This window comes from Arachis ipaensis, chromosome B7, assembly GCF_059453495.1.
Source record: "Arachis ipaensis isolate K30076 ecotype BB chromosome B7, ASM5945349v1, whole genome shotgun sequence".
NCBI lineage: Eukaryota > Viridiplantae > Streptophyta > Magnoliopsida > Fabales > Fabaceae > Arachis > Arachis ipaensis.
In genome coordinates this window covers 111727098-111746184 of record NC_142442.1, presented here as the reverse complement: position 1 = coordinate 111746184, position 19087 = coordinate 111727098, and the positions used below count along the sequence as shown (strand labels likewise).

At 37.7% G+C, this 19087-nt stretch overlaps 1 non-coding gene across 1 annotated transcript; it reads right to left on the bottom strand.

Annotated features, from left to right (window-relative positions):
- Positions 1-1722: 1722 nt before the first annotated feature.
- Positions 1723-1830, bottom strand: LOC148553742 (small nucleolar RNA R71). Its single transcript, XR_015893106.1, has one exon. It is a non-coding gene; the product is annotated as a small nucleolar RNA R71 (small nucleolar RNA).
- Between the last annotated feature and the right edge of the window lie 17257 nt (positions 1831-19087).

Below are 19087 nucleotides of genomic sequence, written 5' to 3'. Positions count from 1 at the left end.
TTGGTAAGTCTTCTTGTTTGATCTTTAAAATTTCTTGTTTTGTGTCTTTTCTTGTTTTTCATATGCATTTTCAATTTGTTAATGTCTCAACATTAAAACTTTTTAAGTTTGGTGTCTTGCATGTTTTCCTTTTCTTAAAAATTTTTCAAAAACATGTTCTTGATGCTCATCTTGACATTCAAAGTGTTCTTGGTGTTCATCTTGACATTCATAGTATTCTTGCATGCATCATGTGTTTTGATTCATAATTTTCATGTTTTGAGTCTCTGGGTTGTTTTTCTCTTTCTTCATTAAAATTCAAAAATAAAAAAAATATCTTTTCCTTCTCTTCTTCTCATAAATTTTTGAAAATCTGGTTTGAGTTAGTCAAAAAGTTTTTAAATTTAGTTGTTTTTTATAAGTCAAATCAAATTTTTAATTTAAAAATCCTATCTTTTTCAATTCTTTTTCAAAAATAAAATCTTTTTCATTTTTCTTTTATGATTTTCGAAAATTTCAAATTGATTTTCAAAAATCTTTTTCTTATTTTGTTTCATAATTTCAAAATCTTTACTAACAATTAATGTGATTGATTCAAAAATTTTAAAGTTTGTTACTTGCCTATTAAGAAAGGTTCAATCTTTAAATTTTAAAATCATATCTTTTTGTTTCTTGTTAGTCAAGTAATCAACTTTAATTTCAAAAATCAAATCTTTTTAAATTTCTTTTTCAAAATCAATTTCAAAATATTTTCTAACTTATTATCTTTTCAAAGTTGATTTTAGAATCTTTTTCAATTAATCTTATCTTTTTGTTTGATTCTCATCTTTTTCAAAACTACCTAACTAATTTTCTCTCTCTAATTTTTGAAAATCACCTTCCTCTTTTTCAAAATTCTTTTTTAATTAACTATTTGTTTTAAATTTTAGTTTGATTTAATTTTATTTTCCTTTCTTAATTTTTGAATTTTAATTATAATTTTAAATTAAAAACAAAAATATTTTTCTTTTCTTTTCAAATATTTTCAAAAATTCTTCTCTCTCACATACTTCTAATTATTTATTTATCTACTAATACTTCTCTTCTTCTTAAAAATTCGAACCCTCTCCCTCTTTCTGTGTTCGAATTTCTTTTCTTCTTCTACTCACATAAAGGAATCTCTATACTGTGACATAGAGGATTCCTTTTCTTTTCTGTTTTCTTCTTTTTCATATGAGCAGAAACAAGGATAAGAATATTCTTGTTGAAGCTGATCCTGAACCTAAAAAGACTCTGAAGAGGAAGCTAAGGGAAGCTAAAGCACAACTCTCTGGAGAAAATCTGACAGAAATTTTTGAAAAAGAAGGAGACATGGCCGAAAATAATAACAATGCAAGGAAGATGCTTGGTGACTTTACTGCACCAAATTCAAATTTACATGGAAGAAGCATCTCAATCTCTGCCATTGGAGCAAACAATTTTGAGCTTAAACCTCAATTAGTTTCTCTGATGCAACAGAACTGCAAGTTTCATAGACTTCCATCAGAAGATCCTTTTCAGTTCTTAACTGAATTCTTGCAGATCTGTGATACGGTTAAGACCAATGGGGTTGATCCTGAGGTCTACAGGCTTATGCTTTTTCCGTTTGCTGTAAGAGACAGAGCTAGAATATGGTTGGACTCTCAACCTAAAGATAGCCTGAACTCTTGGGATAAGCTGGTCACGGCTTTCTTAGCCAAGTTCTTTCCTCCTCAAAAGCTTAGCAAGCTTAGAGTGGATGTTCAAACCTTCAAACAGAAAGAAGGTGAATCCCTCTATGAAGCTTGGGAGAGATATAAGCAACTGACCAAAAAGTGTCCTTCTGACATGCTTTCAAAATGGACCATCCTGGATATATTCTATGATGGTCTGTCTGAGTTATCAAAGATTTCATTGGACCATTCTGCAGGTGGATCCATTCACCTAAAGAAAATGCATGCAGAAGCTCAGGAACTCATTGACATGGTTACAAATAACCAGTTCATGTACACTTCTAAAACGAATCTTGTGAGTAATGGGACGCCTCAGAGGAAGGGAGTTCTTGAAATTGATACTCTGAATGCCATATTGGCTCAGAACAAAATATTAACTCAGCAAGTCAATATGATTTCTCAGAGTCTGAATGGATTGCAAGCTGCATCCAACAGTACTCAAGAGGCATCTTCTGAAGAAGAAGCTTATGATTCTGAGAACCCTGCAATAGCAGAGGTGAATTACATGGGGGAACCCTATGGGAATACCTAGAATCCCTCATGGAGAAATCATCCAAATTTCTCATGGAAGGATCAACAAAAGCCTCAACAAGGATTTAATAATGGTGGAAGAAACAGGTTTAGCAATAGCAAGCCTTTTCCATCATCCACTCAGCAATAGACAGAGAATTCTGAGCAGAATCCATCTAGCTTAGCAAATATAGTCTCTGATATATCTAAGGCCACTTTAAGTTTCATGAATGAAACAAGGTCCTCCATTAGAAATTTGGAGGCACAAGTGGGCCAGCTGAGTAAAAGGGTCACTGAAACTCCTCCTAGTACTCTCCCAAGCAATACAGAAGATAATCCAAAAAGAGAGTGCAAGGCCATTACCTTACTTGGTGTGGACGAACCCAAAGAGGAGGGGAAGGACGTGAATCCTAGTGAGGAAGACCTCCTGGGACGTTCACTGACCAATAAGGAGTTTCCCTTTGAGGAACCAAAGGAATCTGAGGCTCATCTAGAGACCATAGAGATTCTATTGAACCTCCTTTTGCCCTTCATGAGCTCTGATGAGTATTCATCCTCTGAAGAGGATGAAGACATTACTGAAGAGCAAGTTGCTAAATACCTTGGTGCAATCATGAAGCTGAATGCCAAATTATTTGGTAATGAGACTTGGGAAGATGAACCTCCCTTGCTCACCAATGAACTAAATGCATTGGATAGGCAGAAATTACCTCAAAAGAAACAGGATCCTGGTAAATTCTTAATTCCCTGTAACATAGGTACCATGACCTTTAAGAAGGCTCTGTGTGACCTGGGATCAGGAATAAACTTAATGCCACTCTCTGTAATAGAGAAACTTGGGATCTTTGAGGTGCAAGCTGCCAGAATCTCTTTAGAGATGGCAGATAACTCAAGAAAATAGGCTTATGGACAAGTAGAGGACGTGTTAGTAAAGGTTGAAGGCCTTTACATCCCTGCTGATTTCATAATCCTAGACACTGGAAAGGATGAAGATGAATCCATCATCCTTGGAAGACCCTTCCTAGCCACAGCAAAAGATGTGATTGATGTGGACAGAGGAAAATTGGTCCTCCAACTGAATGAAGACAACCTTGTGTTTAAAACTCAAGGATCTCCTTCTGTAACCATGGAGAGGAAGCATGAAAAGCTTCTCTCACTGCAGAGTCAACCAAAGCCCCATAGTCAAACTCTAAGTTTGGTGTTGAACCCCCACATTCAAACTCTAAGTTTGGTATTGGGAGGTTCCAACAATGCTCTGAACATCTGTGAGGCTCCATGAGAGGTCACTGTCAAGCTATTGACATTAAAGAAGTGCTTGTTGGGAGTCAATCCAATGTTATTTAATTATATCTATTTATTTTCTATTATTATTTTATGTTTTTTTTAGGTTGATGATCATGTGGAGTCATAAAAACTACTGAAAAATCAAAAACAATGAAAAGCAGCATTAAAAATAGCTCACCCTGGAGGAAGAACTTACTGGCGTTTAAACGCCAGTAAGAAGCATCAAACTGCCGTTTAATGCCAGAAAGAAGCATCAAGCTGGCGTTAAACGCCAGAAACAAGCACCAGACTGGCATTTAACGCCAGAACAGAGCATGGAAGTGGCGTTAAACGCCAGAAACAAGCAGCAAGCTGGCGTTTAACGCCAGACATACACTCTGAGGGCGTTTTGCACGCCTAATTGGAGAAGGGATGCTAAGTCCTTGACCCACTGGATCTGTAGACCCCACAGGATCCCCACCTACCACACCTATTGTCCTCTCCTCCTCACACCTTTTCATAACACTCTTCCCCAAAATAACCTCCACCAATCACCTCTATTACTCCTCCAAAACCATCATACAACCCACCTACACACACCCACTCAAATTCAAACCATCACTCCTTCCTTTTCACACATCATAACCACCTAAAACCCCCTTGGCCGAACCATTCACACACCTCCATCTTCTTCTTCTTCTACTACTTTCTTTCTTCTTTTGCTCGAGGACGAGCAAACCTTCTAAGTTTGGTGTGGTAAAAGCGTTGCTTTTATTTTTCCATAACTATTTATGGCATCTAAGGCCAGAGAAACCTCTAGAAAGAGGAAAGGGAAGGCAATTGCTTCCATCTCCGAGTCATGGGAGATGGAGAGATTCATCTCAAAAGCCCATCACTAAGAAAAGGATGGAGCAAACAAGAGAGCCCAATCATAGACCTCAACAAGAGCATGAGGAAGTTCCTCACCATGAAATCCCTGAGATACCTCAGGAGATGCACTTTCCTCCACAAAACTATTGGGAGCAAATCAACACCTCCCTAGGAGAATTAAGTTCCAACATGGGACAACTAAGGATGGAGCACCAAGAGCACTCCATCATCTTTCATGAGATTAGAGAAGATCAAAGAGCTATGAGGGAGGAGCAACAAAGACAAGGAAGAGACATAGAGGAGCTCAAGAGCACCATTGGTTCTTCAAGAAGAGGAAGACGCCACCTTCACTAAGGTGGACCCGTTCCTTAATCTTCTTGTTCTTATTTTCCTGTTTTTCGGTTTTTGAGCCTTATCTTTTATTTATGTTTGTGTCTTTACTATATGATCATTAGTGTTTAAATGTCTATGTCTTAAAGCTATGAATGTCCTATGAATCCATCACCTCTCTTAAATGAAAACTGTTTTAATTACAAAAGAACAAGAAGTACATGGTTTCGAATTCATCCTTGAAACTAGTTTAATTATTTTGATGTGGTGACAATACTTTTTGTTTTCTGAATGAATGCTTGAACAGTGCATATGTCTTTTGATATTGTGGTTTATGAATGTTAAATATGTTGGCTCTTGAAAGAATGATGAAAAAGGAGAAATGTTGTTGATAATCTGAAAAATCCTAAAATTGATTCTTGAAGCAAGAAAAAGCAGTGAATACAAAAGCTTGCGAAAAAAAAAAAAAGAAAAATGGCGAAAAGAAAGAAAGAAAAAGAAAAAGCAAGCAGAAAAAGCCAAAAGCTCTTTAAACCAAAGGCAAGAGCAAAAAGCCAATAGCCCTTAAAACCAAAAGGCAAGGGTAATAAAAAGGATCCAAGGCTTTGAGCATCAGTGGATAGGAGGGCCTAAAGGAATAAAATCCTGGCTTAAGCGGCTAAACCAAGCTGTCCCTAACCATGTGCTTGTGGCGTGAAGGTGTCAAGTGAAAACTTGAGACTGAGCGGTTAAAGTCAAGGTCCAAAGCAAAAAAAAAAAAAGAGTGTGCTTAAGAACCCTGGACACCTCTAATTGGGGACTTTAGCAAAGCTGAGTCACAATCTGAAAAGGTTCACCCAGTTATGTGTCTGTGGCATTTATGTATCCAGTGGTAATACTGGAAAACAAAGTGCTTAGGGCCACAGCCAAGACTCATAAAGTAGCTGTGTTCAAGAATCAACATACTGAACTAGGAGAATCAATAACACTATCTAAATTCTAAGTTCCTATAGATGCCAATCATTCTGAATTTCAATGGATAAAGTGAGATGCCAAAACTATTCAAGAGGCAAAAAGCTACTAGTCCCGCTCATCTGATTGGAGCTAAGTTTCATTGATATTTTGGAATTTATAGTATATTCTCTTCTTTTTATCCTATTTGATTTTCAGTTGCTTGGGGACAAACAATAATTTAAGTTTGGTGTTGTGATGAGCGGATAATTTATACGCTTTTTGGCATTATTTTTACATAGTTTTTAGTATGATTTAGTTAGTTTTTAGTATATTTTTATTAGTTTTTAAATAAAAATCATATTTCTGGACTTTACTATGAGTTTGTGTGTTTTTCTGTGATTTTAGGTAATTTCTAGCTGAAATTGAGGGACTTGAGCAAAAATCAGATTCAGAGGTTGAAGAAGGAATGCAGATGCTGTTGGATTCTGACCTCTCTGTACTCAAAGTGGATTTTCTGGAGCTACAGAAATCCAAATGGTGTGCTCCCAATTGCGTTGGAAAGTAGACATCCAGGGCTTTCCAGAAATATATAATAGTCCATACTTTGTCCGAGTTTAGATGACACAAACTGGCGTTCAACGCCAGCTCTCTGTCCTATTCTGGAGTTAAATGCGAGAAACAGGTTGCAAAGCAGAGTTAAATGCCAGAAACAGGTTACAAACTAGTGTTTAACTCCAAGGAAGACCTCTACACGTGAAAGCTTCAATGCTCAGCCCAAGCACACACCAAGTGGGCCCCGGAAGTGGATTTCTACATCATTTACTCATTTTTGTAACCCTAGTAACTAGTTTAGTATAAGTAGAACTTTTTACTATTGTACTGGGGGTCTTTTTCCCTAATTTTGAATTCATAACCCTCTTTGGGAGGCTGGCTATTCGGCCATGCCTAGACCTTGTTCTTATGTATTTTCAACGGTAGAGTTTCTACACACCATAGACTAAGGTGTGGAGCTCTGCTGTTCCTCATGAATTAATGCAAAGTACTATTGTTTTTCTATTCAATTCAAGCTTATTTCTTCTCTAAGATATTCATCCACACACAAGAACATGATGAATGCGATGATTATGTGACGCTCATCATCATTTTCACTCATGAACGCGTGCCTGACAAACACTTCCGTTCTACATGCAAACAAGCTTGAATGTGTATCTCTTAGCCTTCTGATCATGAGATCAGAGTTTTCGTGGTATAGGCTAAAACTATTGGCGGCCATTCTTGAGGTCCAAAAAGTCTAAACCTTGTCTGTGGTAATCCGAGTAGGATCCGGGAAGGGATGGCTGTGACGAGCTTCAAACTCGCGAGTGCTGGGCGTAGTGACAGACGCAAAAGGATTACTGAATCCTATTCCAGTATGATCGAGAACCAACAAATGAATAGCCATGTAGTGACAGCGCATCTTGGACCATTTTCACTGAGAGGATGGGAAGTAGCCATTGATAACGGTGATGCCCTATACAAAGCTTGCCATAGAAAGGAGTGGGAATGATTGGATGAAGATAGCAGGAAAGCAGAGGTTCAGGAGGAACGAAAGCATCTCTATACGCTTATCTGAAATTCTCACCAATGAATTACATAAGTACCTCTATCTTTATTTTATGTTTTATTTATCTTTTAATTATTAAAACTCTATAACCATTTTAATCCGCCAGACTGAGATTTACAAGGTGACCATAGCTTGCTTCAAGCCGACAATCTCCGTGGGATCGACCCTTACTCACGTAAGGTTTATTACTTGGACGACCCAGTGCACTTGCTGGTTAGTTGTGCGAATTTGTGACAAAGTGTGTGAATTACGTTCCGAGCACAAAGTTGTTGGCGCCGTTGTTAAGGATCACAATTTCGTGCACTAGCAAACCACAAGTAATCAAAGCAAACAAGAACATAAGAGATGCATATGATGATCGCCTGTCCTATTGGCTGTGATATCACATGTCAGTTATCGTGCCAAACCCGATAGAAAATCCGGACCGTAACTCCCGGATTAGTCTCTCTGTTGCGCATACTTAGGAGGAATAATTCCGAGGGATGAGTGCCCTACCACCTTCTCCTTTCAGAGGGAAACATTCCGAGGGAGAGTGCCTTACCACCTTCTTCTTGAGCGATAAATATGAGTGAGAAGACCAGCTTCGACCCTCACATCCGAACGTAGGCGGGAGACTGTCACATCCCTTACGACAGAGAATAATGTATATCGTAATTACATATTCAATCTCAGAGGCCACTACTCATAGCACACTTCCGCTCATACTCATTCCATTAACCATCACCATTCATTTCCAAGTCTTAAACTCATCATCCATCCTTAATATCACAAGTTCATCATCAATATAGCACGCCGTCAGATACCCAACTAGTTCATCTCCATGTCCACCAGCAACTTAAACCTCCGTCTTCTAACTTATTAGCAGAAAATATCTAGTTAACCTCACTTGGGGTAGTCTCTATGTTCCAAAGCCTAAAAACAAGTTAAGACATCCTAAATAAGCGTTACGAAAGTTTACAAGCTTGCCGGGAAGGTAAAACAGTTAAAAACAAGGTTTTCTTTGAAAAATAGGGTAGTGTGCGTACGCATATAGTTGTGCGTATGCACGCCCAGAAGAGTTTTTCCAGCTTGTGTGTGCGCACCAAAGTGTGCTAGCGCTCTCAACAGAGTGCATCTCCCTGTGTGTGCGTGCGCACCAGTATGTGCGTACGCACATTTTCTGAAAATCACAGGGTGTGCGTGGGCACAAGGTTGTCCGTACGCACAAGTCAAAGTGTAGCCACTGTTCAGAGCACGCGCACAGCAGTGTGCGTGCGCACACAAACCAGAAATCACAAATTCTGCAACATCACAGATTTCAGATTTCTGGCAACAAGTTCCGACGATCATATCTTTATTTACAAAATTCTGATTTCTACAAAGTCTATACCATTTTAAAGCTCTTTAAATTATATTTAATATGATACAAGAATCATTCAATTTCAAAAACCGTAGCTTAAGATATGATATGTCAAAGTTCACCAAAAATCCATTTTTACCAAAAATCTCTAAACCTCAATTTTGACCAACTCTTAATCCAAAATTACTTATTCCATATTCAAAACAATCCTAATGTACCTAGATCATATTCACATATCCTCCAATTCATTCCACAACCTAAAATTCACATTTTCATCATTTTCATACCAAATCACTCATTCTCTTCCAAATTTTCCCACCACGAATCTAACACATATCACTACTAAAATACCCAAATCGCTCCCATTCCTCAATTCATTCACTAAGCCCAATTACAGTAACATTATTCCATATACAAGCTATATACCCAATTATAATTATTCATCATCAAATCATATAATCATCATTATTATTCGAATTCATTCCACATAACACCACCACTACATCTATCAATTCTCATCAACAACACCAATCATCAATTTTCTCAACAACATCATAATCACACTCCAATACATACAACTCATAAAATTTTCATCACAATTCACATGCTTCATACATAATCCAACCCACCATCAATACTCATCGACACAAATAGATCCCAACAATCATCATCAACCACAATAATAAAAAAAATAACCAACAATTACCATCAATTCAATCCTATCCTAAGGTCCACTAGCCTAAGTTTCCAGAAACATTACATATTACATAAAGAAAACCAAAACCATATCTTGGCCGATTTCCAATATATTCAAATACCAAACTTGATTCCAACCAGCTTCCACCAAGCTCCAAACAACTAAAACCAAACCAAAAGGCACAACCAACTCCAAAAACAAGCTTCATACATACAACATAACCATGCATTACTAACTAAAGCTCGCACCACACCAAACCACAAGGATATAAAGGTTGCTTACCTTATCCAATGGTGATTAGGATAAGGCCCGATAATTATCCACTACTAGAGATCACCTAAACAACCAAAACTACAAAATCTACTAAAAAACTATAACAAAAAATGCACAGAATCTAGGGCAGGAAACTGGAGTTTGATTTTTTATTTCTTACCAGAAAAAACTAGATAGAAATGAAGATCTCGTCGAGAGCTTCACGTGGCCTCAAACGGCTCGTCAATTGGAGCTCTGTAGCTCAAGATATGGCTTCCGGAAGGTGATGATGAATAGTATCACCACCTCCTCTCTCTCAATTTGCGTTTCTCTCTTTTTGGAGGGTGAAAATGAGCTGAGTTGCTCATTAACTCACTTATATATACTGGGCCTTGGGTCTAACTTGGGCCCGGTCCAACTCGTTAGCATTTTAGGTCCGTTTGGCCCACTTTGGGCCAAAACCTTTAAGATTAACGCCCAGTTTTTTATTCTAAAATTTTTTTATCCTTTCAAAATAATAAGTCAATTTTCAAAATCTTATTTTTCTCAAAACACGATACCGGACAGACTAGAGCCGGTTCTACCGGCTTAAGCATCGGTACACATTTTTACAAAATCTTTCGCAAAATATACATTTTCCCACTCAGAAAAATTCATTGAAATCAAATTTCACCTTTATATTTTCAAATTAAAACTTCTAAATTTTGAATCTACTCCGGGAACTTAAAAATTATTATTTTATTAAAGCGATTAAGCCGGTTCTTACATGCTCCCCTCCTAATAAGGAATTTTGTCCCCAAAATTCGAATCACGTTATATATTCTCCACGAAGTGTTCTACTATCAACGTTATGAATCCAACAAGTCGCTAAAGCATCTCATCCACCTTTATCCTACCGTGTCGACATTCTCTCTCGCCTTCCGCTACATCACTCTGATTATCGTCATTAAGAATCCGGATTACTCAGCCACATCCATCAAAAGCCTCCTTCTCCATTGGTCCCTCTAACGAATCTCTAAGTCCTGATATCACGAATGATGATATTCTATACTTTGAAAATAAGTTAAGGTTTGGTTACCGGCTTCATAATTACCTCGACCCTGTTGTTGTGATTAACCTGCCTCATGTGTTTCTCGGTGTGGATAATCTCTAACCAAATGTCCCGGTACACCACACTTGTAGCATAGTTTCATACCCAATTGGCATGGCTTATTCAGATGGTAGTTCCCTCACTCCAGACACCTCATATCAGGGAAGTAAGCTCTTGAATGCTTCCCTTCACCATTTCTCTTGAAGTTCTGTTCCCCTAGTCCAAGGTAATTGCCACGAGCTCAGTTGTCAGTAAAATCACAATTTTCTCTCCCCTCAGCCACCTTCTTGGCACAGTCTTCCATCACCCTTGCCTTGTTCATAAACTCAGAAAAGATTCGAATCTCCAAAGGAGCCACAGCAGTCATAATGATGTCCTTGAGACCTCGTTGGTACTTAATACATTTCCAACTCTCATAGGTCTCAAGGGCTCCCTAACATACCCTTGAGAACCTACAGATCTCTTCAAATTTGCTTGTGTATTCTGCTACTAACAATGAGTCTTGCTTCAGTTGCATAAGCTCTAACTCTTTAGCTTCTCTTACCGATTTAGAAAAGTATTTCTTGTAGAAGGCCGTCTAGAAAACATTCCAAGGAATGTTAGCATTCTGAAGCTGCAGTAAGCGGCATTCTCCTTGCCACCAATGTTGAGCGTCCCCTAGAAGTTGATACGCTGCAAACTCCACAAATTGGTTAGCCGGGACATGCTGAGCTTGCAACGCACGCTCCATAGCTTGGAACCAATTGTCTGCTTTTGTAAAGTTAGTCGATCCTCTGAAAGTTGGTGGATGAACTTTTAGAAACAAAGCCAAGGTCATCGGAGCAGCTCCTGCATCATTACCGTTTCTGTCTCCATTTCCATTTCCATCTCTGTTTTCATTTCCGTTTCTCACCGGTTGACCCAACCTTTGTACGGCTTGCAACGTTGCAGTAGCATTCGCTTCCATGGTATTAGTCAAGTTAGCCATCACCGCCATGATCTCGGCATGGTTGTCGGCCAGTCGGTCATTCTCAGTTCCTCCCCGTGTACGAGTACGACCTCGTCTGTGAGTAGCCATTAGGGTTCCTATCTACACCAAACAATCAATATCAAGGTGACCAGTCTCAATATCAAAAGCCTAGTACTTCAATTACCTCAAAAAGGCACTCACAAATAAGCATGCTATGCATATATCAAATAGATAACCTAAATAGCATGAAAGAAAAAGACACAAAGTATGCAATGAAGCACAATCGATTCATCCCTCAGGCTCACAAGGACGAACCGCTCTGATGCCACTAAATGTAACACCCCATTACCCTAAGCCTTGCCTCGCGCCATAAAGAAAGGGATAACAAAGTGGCACGATAGTTCTAAAACTCATATTATATATATAGAAGGAAATAGTACTACTAGAAGCCTGATGAAGGAATAAAAGCTCAAATTGCATAAAGCGGTATTACGAAACGCGAAGCGTTCACACACAACAACTATTATCCATTATGAATGCTACTTTGATTTGTGTGTAATTCTGTTTATTTCAGATAGCATTCGGATGGATTTGACGGAGTTTTATAGACGAAGAGGAAGAAAGTGGATGATGCTGTCAACCCTGACCTCCTTGCACTCTAATGAACATAACTTGAGCTACAAAGGTCTAATTAACGTGATTTCAGTGATATGGAAAGTTAACTTCTAGAGCTTTTCAACAATGTAAAATAGTATACCCTTTTCCTCCATTTCATTCGGCCTCAATGGCGCCAAACTTGGGATTCTCCAAGTTTGGCGCCACACTCACCTACTCCAGGAAAGGCATGGCGTTCAAGCAAAGCCAAACTTGAAATACTTCAAGTTTGACGCCAATGATGGAACACATTGAAGACTTCATACGGGTGTGATGGCGCCAAACTTAGTTCAGCCCAAGTTTGGTGCCACCTTTAATAAATTTCTTGGTCCCTATTTGTCCAATTGAAGCTGCACGTAGAGTTTATTTTATTTTGATTAAACTTTTATTTTTATAAATAGGAAAAGATATTATTTAGTTTTAGGAAATAAATTTTTATATTAATTAGGATTAGATATAAAAGGGAAAAGAATCAGCCCTTCGGGCTCATGTCTTCTCTTTTACCTCATTCCGCACTTTACAGTTTTTCTGAATCCTAGTTTTCTCTTTAAACCATGAGCAGCTAAACCTCCACTATTAAGGTTAGGAGATCTGTCTATTGTATAGATTGATACTATTATTTTTCTATGTACTAATTTCTATTTCAAGAATCGTTTTCGTTCTTTATCTTATGAATTTGGGTGGAACGGAAGTATGACCCTTGTTCTAATTGAGTTCTTGTATAACTTGGAAAAGCTCTTTACTTGAACAACAGCTTGAAAACAATTTCTCCTAAATTTCTAATTATCTGGACTTAACGGGATACGTAACATATAATCCTCTTATATTTGGGTAATTAGGGTTTTTGTGGCATATAAACTAGAACTGAACTTCACCCTCTAATTGGAATCAAGTGACCAAGAAATTGGCAGTTGATGAAAGTTAGAGGAGACTAAAAAGGTCTAAGAAATTAGGGTTTAGTCACATATAGTTTGCCATGAATTGAATCTTGCATGATTAAAATAGTTAATAAAAAAAGTCAATCCGAAAGATAGATATCTCTAAAACCTTAACTGTTTTCTCCATATATATTTCACCTCAATTTACTGCTTGTTTTCTGATTCTCTAAATTACTGTTTGATGCATTTGAACTCTCAACACTCTTTTCTATTTGTTTAACTAAGTGAATCACTTAACCATTGTTGCTTAGTCCATCAATCCTCGTGAGATTGACCCTCATTCACTTGAGGTACTACTTGGTACGACCCGGTGTACTTACCGGTTATTTTGTGGACTTTAAATTCCGCACCAAGTTTTTGGCGTCGTTGCCGGGGATTGACTGTGATTGACAACTCTTTGTTGTTTGATTGCTTAGATTAGGCATTTTAGTTTAATTTTATTTAATTTTTGCTTTATAAGTTTCGAACAGTTAGTACTATTGTTCTTCCTTAATTTCTGAAATTAAGTTTGGTGGTACCTAGTTAGTTTTATTTTGATTTTCTTGTTCAATTTTTTTTATATATTTCAAAATTTCTAGCCTTATTTTTTTAATAATTTTTGAAAATCTCTTAGTTTAATTGTTTAGTATTTTATTTTATTTCTTTATACAGGTTACCTCACTGGGAATTCTCTGCACTCTGACATAGAGAATCCCACTTTTCTTGTTTTTTGTTTGTTTATGAGCAGAAACAGAGACAAGGAACCTCTTACAGATTTTGATCCTGAACCTAAAAGTACTTTGAGGCAGCGCTTGCAACAAGCTAGACTTTACAAGGCTAGTGAAAATCTGAGTGAAACTCTTGAAAGGGAAGCTGCAGAGTCCACCATGGATCAGAATCGTGCTGTGAATGCCAATATGGCAAATCTGAATGAGAATGAGCAACCTAGAAGAGTGCTTAGCTCATACACTGCGCCCAATGCAGATCTTTATGGCAAAAGTATTGTGGTGCCTCCTATAGCTGCAAACAACTTTGAGCTGAAGCCATAGCTGGTCACTCTTGTGCAACAAAATTGTCAGTATCATGGATTCCCTCAGGAAGATCCAAATTAGTTTATTTCTAATTTTTGGCAGATTTGTGATACTGTGAAGACTAATGGAGTGAATCCTGAGGTATACAAACTCATGCTCTTCCCATTTGCTGTGAAGGATAGAGCAAAGTTGTGGTTAGATTCTCAACCCAATGATAGTCTGGATACTTGGGATAAGGTGGTCACTGGATTCCTGACTAAATTTTTCCCACCACAAAAGCTGACTAAGCTGAGGGTGGAGGTTCAGACCTTCAGGCAAAAAGATGGTGAGACCCTTTATGAAGCCTGGGAGAGCTTCAAGCTACTGACTAGGCAATACCCTCCGGACATGTTTTCTAAATGGACTCAACTGGATATCTTTTATGAGGGCTTATGTGAAATGTCCAAAATGTGTTTAGATAATTCTGCAGGTGGTTCATTGCACCTGAAGAAGACACCAGAGGAGACTACTGAGCTTATTGAGTTAGTTGCTAACAACCAACATTTATACTCATCTAATGGGAATCCTGTGAACTCTTGGACTCCTCAGAAGAAAGGCGTCATGGAAGTAGAAGCTTTTGATTCTCTTCTTGCTCAGAATAAAATTCTGTCTCAATAGATGAATTTGATTACTCAACAATTGAGTGGGATGCAGGTTTCAGCTGTCAACACTCAGAATGCACCTCAAGAGGCCCCTTATGACATGACTGGTAGCTCTATGCAAGGTGAAAATTATGATTATGCTCAATCTTCCTCTGAACAGGTCAATTACATGGGGAATGCTCCTAGAAACCCCAATAATGATCCATATTCCAAGACCTATAATCAGGGATAGAGAAATCACCCAAATCTAGGGTGGCGAGAGCAACCTCAGAGGCCACAGAATTTTAATAATAATTCTCAGGGCGATTTCCATCAGAATAATTTCAATAACCACCAGTTTTAGTCATCTCAGCAAGCAAATCTTCAGTCTCAGAAGACTACTGATTTGGAATCACTAATGACAAGTGAAGAATGGAAGATTGATGGTTTAGAAGTTATAGTAAACTCTCGTTGCAAGTATAGTTACTAAACCAAGCAATCAACCTTCCTTACAAACGTTTTGGTTGTCACAAGTAACAAACCCCTAAATAAATTGTAACCGAAGTATTTAAACCTTGGGTCATCTTCTCAAGAAACTGCAGGGAAGTATGTTCTTATTATTGGTTATGAAGATTGTAAATTGGGGTTTTGAAAGTAGGGAGCAAGTAATTTAAATTGCAATTAAAATAAGTAAATGACTGTAAAATAAATAAATAACTGTAAAACACACTTTTGGCAAGGTATGAGAAATTGGAAGTCCTATCCTAGTTATCCTTATCAATGGAGATGAGAATTGAATCTTAATCCCACTTAGTTAGCCTTTACTAAAGCAAAGGAAGATCAAGTGGATTAATTAGTCTGATCTTCAAGTTCTAGTCAATTCCTAAGAAAGGACCGAAATTATTGAAGTTCAATTCAATTAGCAAAGATAACAATTATCGATCACGTTGAGTTTGATAACTCCTGAGTTACTAATTTCTTAACCAAGACCAAAAGGGGAAAAGTAAATCTACTGGAATAAAAATTGTCTTCAGATTTGAAGCAACAGTAACATAAATAAAAGAGAGTAGTAATAAACTGAGATACCTCAAATAACATTAATTAAAAGAGTCATCTGTAACATAGAAAAGTTCATAAGTCAAATTGAGAAAATAATTAATTAAAAGGAAAGTTGAACTTGATAAAAAGGGGCAATCATGAAAGCAAGAAAAATCCTAAATCCTAATCCTAAGAGGGAGAGGAGAGAACATCTCCCTAAAAACTACATCTAAATCATGAATAGTGAATAATTGGAGACTCTCCCTTTTGAATGGATGCATTTTCCCACTTCATAACCTCTGATCTGTGCCTTCTGGACTTGGATTTGGGCCAAAAAGGGCTTCAGAAATCGCTGGAAGCGTTTTCTGTAATTTCTGGTGCGTGGCCTCTGTCACGCGTCCACGTGGGTCACGCGGTCGCGTCATCTGGAGTTTTCCTTATCACGCGTTCGCTTCGGTCATGCGTCCGCGTCATCTGCGTTCTGCTCAAGGCGCACGATCGCGTCAGTCACGCGTTCGCGTCGATGTCTTTTCGCGCTGGTCATGCGGCCGCGTCGTCCACGCGTTCGCGTCGCTGCCAGTTTCTTTAAAAACTCCATTTTGTGCTTTCCTTCCATTTTTGTATGTTTTCTTTCCATCCTTTAAGTCATTCCTACCTTAGAAGATCTGAAACTACTCAACATACAAATCACGGCATCGAATGGTAATAAAGGGTAATTAAAATAATTATTCTTAAAGCATAGGAAACATGTTTTTCACATACATCACATAATAAGGAAGGGAAAGTAAAACCATGCAATTAACATGAATAAGTGAGTGAAGGATTGAATAAATCACCTAAATTAAGCACAAAATATATCAGAAAATATAGGTTTATCAACCTCCCCACACTTAAACAATAGCATGTCCTCATGCGAAATCCAAGATAAAGAGTAAGGTAAGGTTGAAGTGGTGGAATCTCATGCAATGCAATCTATTCTAAATTCAACTACCTAAATGAGTCATGCAATTCTAATTGTCATTCACTTGTATATAAAACTTACATGTAGTTGAATTAATTCACATTCTCAAGGAATCATATATGCATAGCCAAACCTTAGATAATGTTAAAGCACTTTTACAATTGAGATGGGAAAGAAAAATATTATACAAACTTGCAAGACAATTAACAATTTAAGCAGAGATATATGTTGATGAGCTATTGAACCCTCACTGGATTTTGTGTTTACTCTCTAGTCACTCAGTGTTTATTAGGTTAATCACTCTATTCTTCTTTTTATCCTTATTTTCTATAACTTTGTTCTTCATCTAACCAATCAACAATTACATAATACAGACATACAAAATTCATGAGGTCTTTATTTAAGGTTGTAATGGGGCCAAGGTAAAGGTAAGGGTATATGTATAAGGCTAAGTGAGCTAATAAGTGAATCCTTGATTAGTCTAAGATCTCACCTAATATACATATTTTGTAAAGCAAAGCTTCTCTACCTATTTACTCAAATTTTCTCACTTTATATTGCAAGCTCATATATTAACTTTAACTTTTGTCCCATGTGCATTGATTCCTTTTTATTTTGCAATTGGGGAATTTTATATCCCCTTTATTTAAATAAATTTTTTTTATGCACATGGTAATTTAATTATTTTGATTTCACATGAGCATGCTTCCCAAAACTTTTATTTTGAAATGTCTTTATTCTTTTTTTTTTTACTTTCTACCTTTGTTTCCATAATCCATGTTCCCATAAGATTCCCCACACTTAAACAATTCACAACTTCTATCTTAAGCTAACCAAGGATTCAACTTGGGATTTTTATTTTATTTTTCTACTTAAGGCTAGTACTGTAGTTTATAGAACAAGAGGGGATTAAAAGCTCAAGGGGGCTAACAAGGGTGATGTAAAAGGTAGGCTAATTTTAGGATAAGTGAGCTAGAATCAAACAATGGCCTCAATCACTTTCTTGGTATGTATCTATATTCTATAATTGGACATATAGATTAAAACAAAGTAAAGAATATCAGAATAAAAAAGAAGGGTGAAACACACAGGAATAAAATATTATGGTTTGAATGTAACCATACAATTAAGCTCAAAACTCGCAGGCTGAGTGTTCTCTAGCTCAAAAATCATATCTCAGTTATATATGTCATGCAAGTAAAAATTAAGAGTTTCCATTATTCTCAATGTAAACCTTAGGGTGGCTTTAAAGTTTTAGTGTTTCTCCTTAATAAAATGTTGTTAACTAACTAACATGTAATGCTATATATACAAGGTGTGGATTGTTTTTGTAAAGTCTCTAGTTTACTTCCTTTTTATTTTCAATTTAAACTAAACCTATCATATGCTAAAAGGGTAAACTATACTAATTAATCCACATATTCTATAACTAATAAGTTAGAATTGCACTAAACTAACTAGCTAAAATATAAACTAAAGTGCAATATGCAGAAATAGAGTAGAAATACATGAAAAGAGCAATATATAAGTACTAAGAAATAAAATCAAAATCAAAATACAGAAAAATAACAAAATAAAATAAAAAGAGTCTGTAGTGGTTCACCAAGAAAAATGCGCCAGAGATGGCGACCTCCCTACACTTAAAATAAAGCATCGTCCTCGATGCTCAATCAAGCAGGGTGTGAAGGAGTGTCATCACTGGAATGAGGTGTGGCTAGAGTCTTTGTGGTGGTGGTCTGAGGGTCTGCTTGCTGCAGAGGAGGTGCGGACTGAATAGGAACCTCTGGGTCTGCAGCTTGAATCTGATGTGGGGCCTCCTGCTGTGATGCGGCCTGCTCTGGGCCTGCCTACTCAGCCTCTCTCTGTGGATGGATCTTCGCCTTATGATCAATCATCCGCCTCCTCCTCAGATGGCTCTGATGGTGTGTCAGGCTCAGAGGGGATGTCGCCGCCAGATCGTATCATCAGCTTTAGGTGCTCATAGCGTCGCTTGCTGCGACGCTCAGATCTCTCATATCGGTGCCAGTTACGGCGCTCCATCTGGTCAAGCTGCTGAAATAGGCAGTGCACAAGGTGATAAACTGGCTCTGAGGCAGGTGGAGGTGCAGTGGTGGTAGCTGGGGTAGCAGTAGATGAAGAGGGGCCAGCTGAAGGTGTGGCTGTTTCATCAGGGGCAGTGAAGAATGGAGGTCTGTAGCCAAAGCCAGAAAGTTTCTGCTGTGAGGGATAATCTTCTTGCAGTCTGCAGCAGGTGGCTTCTCATCAGCATCCTCCCAAGGCACGTCAGCCCGACGGCCGAGCTGGGTAATCAGATATGGGAA